At 42.3% G+C, this 14,277-nt stretch overlaps 1 long non-coding RNA gene across 1 annotated transcript; it reads left to right on the forward strand.

The window, feature by feature from the left end:
• The first annotated feature begins 472 nt into the window (after positions 1 to 472).
• LOC115560267 (uncharacterized) lies at positions 473 to 1,243 on the forward strand. The gene is made up of 2 exons (XR_003979727.1): positions 473 to 615; positions 962 to 1,243. It is a non-coding gene; the product is annotated as an uncharacterized LOC115560267 (long non-coding RNA).
• Positions 1,244 to 14,277: the final 13,034 nt, after the last annotated feature.

Here is a 14,277-nt window from a genome sequence, read left to right on the forward strand (position 1 = left end):
CCATCACTAGTGTATGGTGATGTGGTTTGGGGGAGGGGGAGGGTCAGTCTGTGTGCATGTGTTTGGATCAAGTGGATATCTGAAGATTGTTTTTCTGTTTTAAAGGAAGAAGAGATAACTGAGTCACTTTCTTTGCTTAAAATATCATTATCATTCCCAAACACAAGAATGCCAAGATGATTGCCCGGATCAAAATTGTTGTTCAGTGAAGATATCTTAATTATCTTATTAGCTCTTAATTATCTCTCCCCATAAGTTCTGAAGACTCTTCCTCTCCCCCTTCCCCATCAGTGGGCTCTAAGTGACATTGGCAAGGGGTTCCCAGGGGCCACTGAGTGTGGTGGTAGGGGGACGTCACCGGATTAGCATTACTGTGACGCTCCTCTGTCCCTGCTGCCCACTAAACTCACTTTTCCCTCCCCCGTCATCATCGATCTTCCTGCTCTCCCCCGCACTGCCCTCCACACGACACTCCAACATGAACTCTCTCTAACTATCTTTCTCACTCTCTCTCTTACGCTCTCTTTCTCTCCCTCATATCGTGGCCCTTTTTGAAGGGCCACGCAAGCTTTGAAGACCGCATAAAACAACATGTCTCATAAAATATATAAAAAGGTGAGTCTGGGTTACTTTGCTTGGTTGGTTTATTAAAATGAAAATGAAAAAAAGATTTAAAGAAGAGAATGTGACATTATCAGGGTGTTGGAGTTTTTATTGTCAGACCTATTGTGTTCAAACTTAAAGGTCAAATCTGTCAGGTTTGAATGTTGATCACATGAAACCGTGGTCGACTGGGCAGAAACGAGCAGATCAATGTTTGGTTATTACAAGGTTTCTAAAGGAATACATTTGTAACCTCGGAGGCAAAACACAATGTTAAGATCAGGCAACGGTGTAGTTTTCATTGAAATGAAGACATCTGCTTGAGGCAAAACTCTGAGAACCTGTGTGTTGCTTTCAGCCCAGGAACACGGTCGCCAGACAGAAGGATTGCGCCGCTCAAGAAATCGAAAAGCACTTTAAAGAACATTCTCTAATCTTCATTTGAATCCTCTCAAATCCCTTACACCCTCTGCTTCTCCACCCCCGCAATGTCTCTGTCCGTTCCACTGCTACATACACACACTCACCCACGCAAACACACACATACACAAGTAGCACAATGTTCTTCCATTATTATAGAATTGTTCATTGTTTTTATTTGAATCTTTCAACATTAAACTATTAACCGCTCAAACAATAATAACATTTGGAATAGAGCTATTAAATTGTTAAGTAATCAAACTGAGCAGCAGCATATTATAGCTTCTGAAAAGTATCTCTTTTTCTGTTTATGTGTATTGTTTTAGTATAGCTATAATATTCTTCAATTTAGCCCGAGTATTGTTTAGTTTTGTTAGGATGTCCATTATATAGATATATTATTGAGCATAGCACTAAGTCAGAAATCACATTTCAATAAACCAATCAGATTATTAAGTTGACCCACAGTTTATTACTCATTAATTTATAGCTGTATTATTGTTGAGGACAGCTGAAGAATGGTATGGTATAGTGGTAGTGTTGAATATCCATGCATGGAGGGAATTCTTTGTGACACGGGTAGTATTTATTACGACATAACAACTAGTCATAGATCAACATGACATGACCAACTGAATACCTGAGGAGAGATCAAGGTCCGCCAAAGTAGGGGGACATGGGAGTATCTTAAAATGGCCTGTTGGGAATGCTCTACATCCTATCTCTTTAGCTTGTAGCACCAAACACAAAATAAACATCTTTATCTTAGCCAGAACATGGTTAAGAAAAAAAATAAAAGACATTACAATGTCTATCCAAACAAGCTATGTTGCTTTAGGTATTGAAAACAATAAAGTAATTGCATGTCATATAACTCAATATTAATGAACATTCATTAATATGTATGAGAAACGTTACTGTTCCATCTTTATTTCGACTTCTCCATCAGCTGTTTCGCACTACGGACTGCCCTTTCAGCTAAACCATTGCTCTGCTGGTGTCATGCTCCAAGTCCCAATGTGTGGCAAAGTCTCTTATCTGCTGGCTGATGTACTGTCTAGCATTGTCTGAGATGAGCATGTGTGGTGACCCATTGACAGAGAAAGGTAGTTTCAGTTTTGTTATGACGTTGATGATGTTGTTGTTGTTGTTTTTTTGAAATATTATATTTTCCGTTTTATATATGTAATGTATATAAACATATCAGTGCAAAACAATAATAATAATATAATTAAATTAAAAAAAAAAAAAAACAGCAATGAAGTCAGTGTGAAGGTCAATTCCAACGAAGTATTTGGAATAAGAGATGTACAGATATGGTCTAATTATGGCTGCCAAATTTTCAAAAAGGTGTCATATCGTTTTCTGAGACAATAAGTGATTTTTTTCCAGGGGGATGCAGCTATTCATCTCAACAGACCACCTGTCAATAAGAAGAGGGGAGTCCGATTTCCATGAGACTGCAATTGACTTCTTGGCCACACATAGAGCAATTTCAATGAATTTGAGTTGTGCACTGTTTAGAGAATGACGAATACTTGTGCTCCCCAATAAACAAAGTTCAGGGTCCACAGGAGCATTAACTCCTGTGATCCTGGTTATAGTGTAGCTTATATCATTCCAAAAAAAAAACTTTCATACACAGCCAGGTACAATGCAAAAAGCACCAACTTCAATATCACATCTGAAGCACATTTCTGACAGGTTAGATTTGAATGAATGTGATTTCTCTGGGGTAAGGTATAATTGATGTAGAATATCATAGTTAATAAATCAGGCATTGATAATAGTTGACAAGCTGTTTTGACATAATTCCATCCAAAACTGTTCATCAATTGAAACATTGAGATCTGACTCCCATTTCATTCTAGACTCATGCATACCTGGTTTTGGGCCCTCATTCAACAATAGGCGATACATTTTAGAAATAAATGCATGCATGCTCCCATCGTAAAGAAATCGTTCAACATCATTCATGATGACAGGCAGGATGATTTCAGTACCCAAATTAGCTCTCAGAGAGGATCTCCTCTTCAGGTGCTCAAATGACATGAGAAGTCCTTTGTCGAAGCAATTCTCCAAGTGTTGGATTCCCTTATGATGCCATATGTCCAGAATCGTATTATCAAGAATCATGGGTATAAGTTCATTTTGCTTTAAACGTGTTTTAGGGTACAGTCCCGCCTTCAATCCAAGACTTTTGTAAACCTCATACCAATTTTATCAGTTGCCTCAATATAGGGTTATCTGTCCTATTGTGTACCGTTCTAGAATTATGCTTATAAATGAAGTCACTGTGGACCTTTTCTTTCAGGGGGTACAGTCCGATTTGTGTCCAAGAAGGAGAGTCACTGCCCTCAAAAAAAGGATGAGATGAACCTCATTTCAGCTGCCAAGTAGTCGTTTTTAAAATTTGGTTGTCAAAGTCCCCCGGAGCCATAGTCCCATGTTAGCTTCCCCATGGATACCCGGGGTACTTTACAATTCCATAAAAATTGTCTGACATATCTATTGAGAACTTTGAAGAAGGATTGTGGTAATGGAATGGGCAGGGATTGAAAAAGATATTGTAATCTTGGTTGTACATTCATTTTAATACAATTAACTCTGCCAATCAAGGTGAGAGGCAGGCCAATCCATCTACGTAAATCATCCTCAATTTTACTGAACAGTCGAAGGTAATTCAATTCGTACAGGTTTTTGAGGTTGTTGTCTATAAATATCCCAAGGTATTTTATACCATCAATAGCCCACCTAAATGGACCTGCACACTGGAGTTTGGAGTGATCAAAATTTGTCAATGGAATAATTTCACTTTTTTCCAAATTCACCTTATAGCCTGAAATCTTACCATAAGTATTAAGTACAGTAAGTAATTTGGAAAAGAGTTACCAGGGTCTTTTAAGTACAAAATAACTTCATCTGCCAGAAGATTATTTTTATGAACTGTCTGACCCACCTGAAAGCCCATTATGTCAGGATCTTGTCTAATTGCCTCCGCTAAAGGCTCAATTGTCAAGACAAAATGTGCTGGAGACAGAGGGCATCCCTGTCGACTTGATCTACCTAAAGGGAATGTAGATGAAATCTGTCCAGTGGGGCTGATTTTTGCCTGGGGTTTATGGTATAGAGTTTGAACCCAACTAATAAATAATGGGCCAAACTCAAACTTGGCCGACACTTAATATAAATAGGGCTACTCTAGCCTATCAAAGGCTTTTTCACCGTCTAAAGCCACAGCTTCACTGGGATCCGTTTCAGATTTTGTTAAATTAATAATATTAAAGAGCCTACATAGGTTATTAGCTGAGGAGCGCTTTGAAATAAAGCCACACTGGTCTGGATTTATTAATTTATTAAAAGCTAATTCTGTTCAGCCAGGGCCTTGGAAATTAATTTCTAATATGCGTTTAACAATGAAATTGGCCAATATGAAGAGCATTTCAATGGATCTCTAAATTACAGTAATCATGGCTGTGTAGAATGATTCAGGGAGTGTTTGGATCTTAGAAGCCAAGTTGATGACATCCATGAGTTGTCGGAGGAATAAATCCTTAAATTCCCTGGAAAATTCTGGAGGAAACCCATCTTCTCCTGGAGATTTATTTGCTTGTAATGAACCAAGAGCTTTTTCAACTTATTTTTGTGTAAAGGGCAGATCAAGACTATTTTGATCTTCTTGGCCAAGTTTGGGCAGTTAAATCATGGACAAAAATTCATCAATGTTACTCAGATTTTCTGGTGGTTCGGATGTGTCCAAATGTTCGGATGTGTCCAAACAGTGTTCAAAACTGTTTGAATGCATCATTAATTACTGTAGGGTTATATGATGCAGAACCTGTTTCAGTTTGGATTGAATTAATCAGCTTTCTTCTTTTCTCAGTTGCCAAGACAGAATTTTGTGCGCCTTCTCCCCCAATCCATGGTACATTTGCTTGCTTCTCAGAATGTTTTTCTCTATTTTATAAGTATGCAATATATTGTATCTAAGCATTTTATTTACCAATGTAAATACTGGTGTATACATACAAATAAATAAAGGTAATCAATAAATAAGCTTTTTGAAAGTAATAAATAAATACAGGTATACTTCTCTAGACCTTGATTGTTGAAGCTCCTTTTCCAATTTCAAAATGTCTGCTTTCAATGCTTCTATTTTTGCCATGTATTTATTTTTGATACCTTTGGTATAAGAGATTATGTGTCCACTTAAAAAAGCTTTTAGTGTGTCCCATAATATAAAACTATTGGGAGAAGAGGCACAGTTCGTCTCACAGAATAGCCCAATCTGATCTCTTATGAATTTGCAGAAACCTGGCTTTTGAAGGAGACGCAACCTATACATATTAGTCGCTTTTTCGGGCCTATAAATGGACAGGGTCAGAGGTGAGTGATCTTATAGTGTTCTAGATAAGCACTCAGATTCTACTACTCTGTGAATCAGCTGTGTTGACAACAGGAAAAGGGCAATCCGAGTAAAAGAGTTGTGGCGTCCAGAATAGAAAGAATAATCTTGGGTTTGAGGGTGCATTTGTCAACACACATCAGCTAAGTTTAATTTCCTCATGATTCTATGGTTATTTTGGCTGCTCTAGATTTGAATACTGATAGAGCTGGCATATCTAGAACAGGATCCAGGCAGAAATTAAATTCATCCCCTATAAGAATGTTTTGCCATCCTCCTGACACCTTCAAGAATATGTCTTGAACAAATGACTCATGGTCATAATTGGGTGCATTACAATTTAAGAGAATCCAGGGTTCTGAGTAAATCTGACAATTCACTAAAACATACATCCCCAATGTATCAAAAACGGTTTCTCCAATTGTTAAAGGGGTGTTCTTATTAATCAAAATGGCCACTCCCCTGGCTTTAGAGTTAAAGGATGATGATATTACATGCCCTATCCAATCCTTTTTCAATTGTCTATGTTCCAGGGGTATCAGATGGGTTTCCTGTATAAAGGGAATGTCTATTTTCAGTTTTTTCAGATGTGTTAAGACTCTCTTTCGTTTAACAGGTCCGTTTAACGATTCACATTAAAGCTCACAAATTTCACGACTCTGTTCATCAATAGCAAATCATTTCATAGAAATATTGCCCCTTCCATAAGGCAAATGTGTCGGTTACAACCAAGTCGTGTAAAGTAAAGCACTGACCATATGAAAAAACAACGAGAGACAAAACAAAAACAAAAAAGAGCAATAACATCCCCCCCTTCCCACCCCGCCTTATGCCTCCTCGAACCTGGCACATAGAATCCCGTATTTATCTCGTAAGGAGCTACTGGGAAAATAACTAGAATATGTTCCCACTAGCCCCCTCTCCGCTACATTATAGTAACATGAACTATATGGAACCGCGATATAAAGCAATTAAAGCAGTGGAAATATGAACAGTATCAACGCCTCAGGCTGTGTGAACATGGCAGCAGTTCAAAGTGGGCCATTGTAATATAGTGTATATAGAACAGAATGCAGAGTGGCCCCCGTGCTGCGAGCAGCTAGTTAGTTGCTTTGAACAACTAGTTGCCTCACCTCGGCGCAACCGTGACTTAAACGAAGCATGTCAGTGTATGGATCTACCCCCCTTCTCGTACATATTCCTTTCCAGGGACTTCGCCACCACCTTCGGGTCCGCGAAGATCTTGGGCGCTCTGCCGTCACGGGGGGTAAACATAGAGCCTGGCCGGGTATCACAGTGAGTGTTTTATTCCTTCATCGCGCAGGGCCTGTTGCAATTCTCTGAAGGCACGGCTCTGAGCCATGACCTCGCTGGTGTAATCCGGGAAGATAAGGACCTTGCCTCCCTTGTACTCCATGGACTGTTGTCTGCAGAGGCGAAGAATCAACTCCTTCTCCTGAAAGTGATGGATGCGCGCCAGGATGGTATGCGGTCTGGCGCAGGCGGCTGGCCTCAGCTGGAGAGCGGTACGCCCGGTCAATTTTGAATGGATGCGGAAAGTGTTCGTCACCGAGCAGTTTGGGGATTAATCTCGAGATGAATTCAGTGGGTCTAGCTTCCTCCTCACCCTCTTGTAACCCAACTAATTTTGATGTTGTGCCTCCGGGAGCGGGCCTCCAGGTCAAGCACCTTGGTATGAAGCTAAGTGTTGCGTCCCAACAGCTCAGTGCATTTAGCTTCAAGCGCTATCATGCGGGCGTCAAGATCACTAGTAGCTAGCTCCTGGTTAGCCACACGTGCTTGCAGTTCGGCCTGCAAAGCTGCGAGTGATTGAAACTTGGCCTCAAAGGCATCGAAACGTTCATTTATGCAGGGCAGGACTGACTCTGACACCTCTTTGCACAGTTCCTTACACATATCGTAAGTTTTATCTGGAGGCATGTTCGACCTGGTGGGAGAATCGCTAGCAGGGATGCAGCTATCGATGGTACTAACTCCAGCTCCGATAGCTTGGCTGTTGGTGGATTTGGCTTTGCTGGAGACGTTTGGCTTTGGCATTTTGGATTTTCAGTTTGATAGGGTTCTTAGGGAGGCATATACACACACACACACACTTGCGGTCTATGGGCAAAAAGGAAGCGGTATAAGATGATTTTGTAAGTAGCAGAGAGGAGCACTGACTAAACACGTCTACATCCTTCGCATGCGCACTAGCGCCCCCCCCGTTGATGATGTTGTTGTGATGCCCATTAGTTGGTCCATCTCATACCAACCTGAACAACCTGAATGGAACAATGAACAATAGTGTTTACCGTTCCATTCCAGGATTGCCACTGTAGAAAAAGGTAGGTCTGGAACAGGGTATAGCTGGAGAGGTTCTTTCTGTTGACATGGTTTTGTGCTGTCACACACAGAGCACACAGATTGCTGCATTATCAATGACTTTGCTGATGGTGGGCTTGAACACTATGCCTCGGCTCTGCGTTTGGTCGACCCTGCAACTGGGTGACCTCTGTGCATAATATCTGTATAGTGTATGCCCACTCTGTATTAACAGGGGAATATCTGTTTGGTGACCTTTCATGATGATTCCTTCACTCAATAATTAGCTCATCTCGGAAGGGGAAGAAAGAACTGATGGCTGATGGAAAGGACTGGTAGGCCAACCATATTTGATACGGGAGGTGAAATTCTGCAGCATTGCATCATGTGCCGTGTGTCCCCTGAGTTCCTCCAGGCAGGGGGATGTTATGTGGCGGACCTCCATCTTGTCAAAATAGTTTTTTCTCACTTGTGACAGGTGTGTCGGCCAGGTACATGTATCCCTTTCTTCTAGATCAGGTCGTTGTTGTCTCTGCAACTGTAGCATCAGACGTTGGCGTCGTGCTGTTTCTGCGGAGCTCGCCTTCTGATGATTGTGACTCAGGGTTGGTGATCAGTTTCTTCAGCCAGGCTTTCGGTACATAGTCGTTCAATTTTGAACACGAAAACTCAAGGAGTTCTCTCTCTAGTTGTGCTCTGCAGTCTGTGTCAGCATTCGTGATGAGTAGGCATTTGGTCTTTCTTCTTGCAAGCATGCTGCACCATGTCTGTGTTGCGAAGCATCGCAGGTGAATGTGACTGGTCGATGGGCGTTGTAGAATGACAAGACAGGTGGGCTTGATGAGTGTTTTTTCAAGTCCTGGTGTAACTTCAGCATGGCTTCACACTGTTTCTTGGCATTTAAGCAAAGCTCAAAGTTCACTGAAATTATAAATTATCTTCCCAAGATAATTGACCATGCCAAGGAATTACTGGAGTGCTTTGACATCCTCAGGGGCTGGCAGTGCTAACTAACTCAACTTAGCGGTCAAGCACCAAATCATCAGGTTTACGTCGTGCTATTCTGCATCGCGGCCTCAGACGACAATCACATGAACAATATCTGCTCCATTGAGTGCTTGAACACCTCGCTGGCTGCAGTTATTCCAAATGGCATCATGAGGCATCTAACGGCCAAAGGGTGTGCTGAAAGTTGTTAGCAGTGACGACTAACTGTCCAAGGAAATCTGCCAGGAAGAGCTCTTGGTGTCTAAGACTAAAACACAGTTGCATTGGACATTTGAGATGCAACCCCCACGAGTCACGACAGTACGCATAGGGTGTCAGGGACGCATTAATGCTATGTTGAGATCCCTGGGGTCAATGTAGCTTTTTGTTTGTTTCCACCGTGAAGGATACCAATCCAGTTGGTATTATCCAAGTGATGGCGCCTAGGTCCTCATCCACGTTCTTCCCCTTCGGATACCATGTTGAATATCAATGCATGGAGTGAATACTTTGTAATGAATAGTATTTATGAAAACGTAAGGCATACTCATAGATCAATGTGACATTACGGCTCATATGCAGTAGCAAGGAGTATATTAAAATGGCATATTGTGAATGCTCTTCAGGTAGTAATGTATGGGTATAACTACTATAACAATACATGTGTATCTAAGGCATTGGCACTATGTCTTCGAAAAGGATACATTTATGAGCAAACCATGTATTATCCCAGAAGCATTCAGAGGCAAAGTGCACATATGCGCCAAAGATTTCTTAAAGGAAAAAAACGTTCTTGTTGAATTGTGTTGGGAATTTATTATGATTTTTCCTTCACTGACTGTGAGTCAGCAGTATGCATATCTAACATATCTGGCTATAATGGAATTTGGATTACATATATATTGCTTTTCTAGCCACAGCGGCCACTCAAAGCACTTTAGAGTGAAGGTCTCCCGTTCACCTATTCCTACTCAGTCACAAGCCAGCGGCGGCTGGGGAGGTTGTCAGAAGCCCATCGGCACTAGGAGGAACAAGTTTGACAGTATGAAAATAAACATTTGGCCTATTGTGCAATATAAATAAGGGGAATATTTATTAACTTGTTTGAAATCAAGGAAACAGGATAGCATGATTTCCTATTGCTGACTGGTAGATACATCTCTGTGTCTGCTCCTAGTTGTGTAGTAAGTAGAGTGTGTCAACTGATAGCAGCTGACAACTGAGCTGCGTTGTCAGCTGTACTGGCCATCAGTTGTGGCTGTGGATCGTGTCTTCATTTCAGTGACAGAATACAGAACAGGCTACAACCGAGGATCCAGATGGTGTGCATCAGACAGTAAACAGTACAAAACAGAAACTTATCTTGGTTCTGTTGACGAGTTATTTTGGACGCTTTCACTGTTGGTTCACTCGGCCGCCCTTTGGATTTTGCATTACAGTGTTACATCATCACAGTGTTGGGCCGTTGATTCTGGATGAGAAGTGTGAGAGATTTCACTGGAAGTTCTAAAAAGACACCCTCTGCTGTGGCTTCAACATGCCGACAAGCTGTTCTTCAACTGCTCAACCTTACTACGAAACTGAACAGCCTCCGCCCATCTAGAATACACAAGGCCAAAACTGCCCATGAGGGACGCTTTCAGGGCTCCAGTGGGTCTGTCTGTGCCAGGGCTGGAGTGGGACGCACTTTCAGACCGGGAGTTACATGATACAGGCCCAACCCAATTGGGGGGAGCGGGTCTGGGGGCTTTTTCCCCCGTGAACAATGAGACCCTGTACTTGACACAGCTGTATTGCCTCCAAACCATCAAAAACAATTGAAAAATCAACTAAAGATCCCATTTTAGTTTCTGAAAAAATAATTTAAATAAAATCCCAAGAGGCCTCTGAGGTCTTCATATTATAGCATATCTTTTCCTAAATTTCTGTAAATGTTGTAATCATAACATTTGCCCAGTAATTTCCTGCAATATTACAACTTGCTCATTTACTCCCCTCTGAAAACTTGGAGTTGGTTGCGACGTTAACAGTTTGTGACGGCTTGCATGTGTTTGTATGAGGGAGACAGTGAGTGAGAGGCACTAATCAGTGCGGCGGCCGGCCTCAAAACGTTAACGGCCCACCAGGAATTCTCCCGACACTCCCTCCGCCACTGGTCTGTGCTGACGTCATGATGGGTAAGGGTCGGCAGACCACCGATAGCAGTTCCCTTATGACGGAGAGGTTCCTAAACACTGTGCTGCCCCATGAGTGTAGGTGGGCATGGATTCTGTGGGACTTTATAAGTAATCCTGACCTATGATACTAGTATAATTGATAGCCTATATTTTATGATTTGCTATATCATTGATGAATTGCTCCACATAATGCATGTTTTTGCTACATTTCAATACATATTTGACGAATAATGCTAAATAGTTTAGTTTGCTAAATAGTTTGTCAGGAATAAGGGCCCATCCTTCATACCGTTAATGTGTTTAGCAAGATATTCGGTGGAACTGTTTATGTTCAAAGGACGAAATTAATATGTTTGTGTGTGTGTGTGTGTGTGTGTGTGTGTGTGTGTGTGTGTGTGTGTGTGTGTGTGTGTGTGTGTGTGTGTGTGTGTGTGTGTGTGTGTGTGTGTATGTGTGTGTGTGTGTGTGTGTGTGTGTGCGTGTGTGTGTGTGTGTGTGTGTGTGTTCGAGGGGGGGTTGAAAGACATAAATACAAAAAGAAGATAGAGGAGTATAGGGAGGTGGAGGGATGGACAGAGGGAGATGGAGGGATAGAGATGAGTGAGGGGGGAGAGTTGATAGAGAGATGGAGCGGGAGAGAATGTCCCGTGTGAGACTCAATAAGTCTCAGTGTGGAGACGAGACACGCTTGCCTCTGTACAGCCAACTGCCGTGGTTGATGTTGACAAATTTATACAGAACAGAACTCATCCTATATATATGTGTATGTATATATATATATATATATATATATATATAATATATATAAATAATATATATATATATATTGTTCTGGACACCGTGTGGTTTTATGTTTGTTAAATCCCCTAGTGGCGTTCGATGATAGTGCAGCCTGCCGTAAACAGGAAGTAGCCATTTTGAAGTGTCAGTCTACATGCGGCAGTCGAGCGATGACTCCCAGCTCCACATTCTTGTGCCATCCTTCGATCTGATAGCTGTTTCACGCATTGTCTGTAAGTTAATGTTTAAGTTGGAAGTATATTGACCTAGAAAAACCCTTTATTTACAGCTTTTAGCGAGAATTATGTTTATTTCTCAACACGTTTATCTTACATTTACATGCACGTACATCTACATGCTATGTTATACCTCATGCTTACCCGTTAGCATCATTAGGCTATTTGCTAGCCTCTTAATTCATGTTCATTTGTTAGCATGTTCACTTGTTGTTAGCATAGCCTCCATTTTGTGTCCTTTTCATACTTCTTCGGAACTGTAATGCCAACATTTATTTTTATTCTTGTATTACAGTTTTACAATCTACGAGCTTCACTAAAAACTCTCAATACAGAATCCCGTTCTCCTCGAGTTATTGAAGTTCATGTTTATCTGACTGGATAGCTGGATGTTCATCTAGTGAGAACAGTACAGTAAAAAGACAGCAATACAACAAGTTGTACACATCGGAGAGCATTCATGTGGAACATCATCCGTCTCAAAGCAGCCATTAGTCACATTTAATCTCAAGATGAGTCAGAAAAGTTCCAAGACTGTCAGAAGCGAATAGAAGCCACGCACAGTGAAGCTAACCGGGAAACCCAGTCTCTGAGTACTCGTTCCAGAACAAGTACTTCATCTTCCAGTTCAAAGGCCATTCTTGCCGTCGCAAGAGCGAGAGCAAAAGCCACAGCAGCCGAAGCCAGAGCGTCCTATGCTCAACGGGAGATAGATTTAAAGGTTGAACAAGCCCGCTTAAAAGCCACCTTCGAAGCCCTTCAGGTAGAAAAAGAAAGAGACGCTGCCAATGCCGAAGCGGAAACGTTGGAAGCTGGCTTAGCTGAGAGTGAGCTAGGATCCGCAGCCAGAAAACCCATTCCTCTCTCACCTCAAAAACGCCTACAGCACACTGAGGAATATGTGAGGGAGCAGGCCCGCATCTAGTCAACATCCCTACCCATTGTGGACGATGTGGAAGGAGAGCCATTTCACTTACCCCAGATTAAAGGCCGAAGACAAACTGGGCCTCCACACGATAGTTGTGCCGGACTTCCTGTTAAGGAAGAGCATGGGATGGACACCATGAGGAATCGGCCTTACAGTCAAGAACAAGCTCCCACTCCCTCCAGCCAAACCCCATTTAGGGCACAGTACGAAAGAACACCCACCAACCATGATCTCGCCAAGTGCCTAGCCCGCAATCAGCTAGTGACATCAGGCATAATCACCTTCGATGATAAACCAGAGAACTATTGGGCTCGGAAATCGTCTTTCGAAAGCGCCACCGCTGGTTTAGACCTAACCGCAGGAGAGCAGCTCGACCTTCTCAGTAAATGGCTCAGCCAAGAGTCTTCGCAGCACGTTCCAGGATCAAGGCAGTCAACATCAGACGCCCACAAACTGGCCTCGACATGGCTTGGGAGAGGCTGGAAGAGACGTACGCCCCACCCGAAGCCATCGAGCGAGGCCTTTTCTCTAAGCTAGAGCATTTTCCAAAGTTGACTAACAAAGAACCGCAAAAGCTCCGCAAACTTGGAGACCTGTTGATGGAGGTCGAAGCAGCGAAGCTAGACGGCTCCCTACCTGGTCTATCATACCTGGACACATCCAGGGGCGTTCACCCCATCGCAGAAAAGCTACCATATAATCTGCAAGAAAAATGGATGTCGTTCGGGTCAAAATACAAACGCAGCAAGAACGTCAGCTTTCCTCCATTCACTGTGTTCGTTGAGTTTGTGTGCACAGAAGCTAATCCAGGTCATCCAGGCGCTTCCCGTCCTCTCCAGACAGTACCGCGGGAAGTAGGGGTGCTGGGGGTGCTGCAGCACCCCTGTCTGAGGCCCTGTCTTATCACAGTCACAGAAAACGATCATTTCTAAAAACTCCGGCCAAAGTGGAGATTTCTGAAAACGCTGGTTATGTGTTGTCGTCTCAACGGGGAGAAACGGGATTTTAGGTTCTGAAGCGTCACATTATGCACCAGGAAATACTTAACGTCATGTGAGCGCCCGCTGTACCGTATTGGTCCGAACATAAACACAAACCCCATTGTAAGACGACCTATATTTGGAAAAAGGATTTGAAGACCAGATCTTGTTTTTATAAATAAATAAATTGTATTCATTGAAATAATATACGAAAATAGAATAAAACACTGCATTGCCACTAAACAGTAGTGCAAATAGGCCGTACCACAGACTATTCCTGACACTCCTCTGCCCCGCTGTGTTCGCTCTGGCTGTGGTCGCTCCGCACTGTTTCGGCCCGTGGCAAAGTGAGTCATCCTCGCTGCTGTCCAAGGCATTTTGAGACGCAGCATTTATTTAATGCTCATATGACCTAGTGCTGAAAAAATGTATATGAAAA

Source organism: Gadus morhua, chromosome 15 (genome assembly GCF_902167405.1).
Source record: "Gadus morhua chromosome 15, gadMor3.0, whole genome shotgun sequence".
NCBI lineage: Eukaryota > Metazoa > Chordata > Actinopteri > Gadiformes > Gadidae > Gadus > Gadus morhua.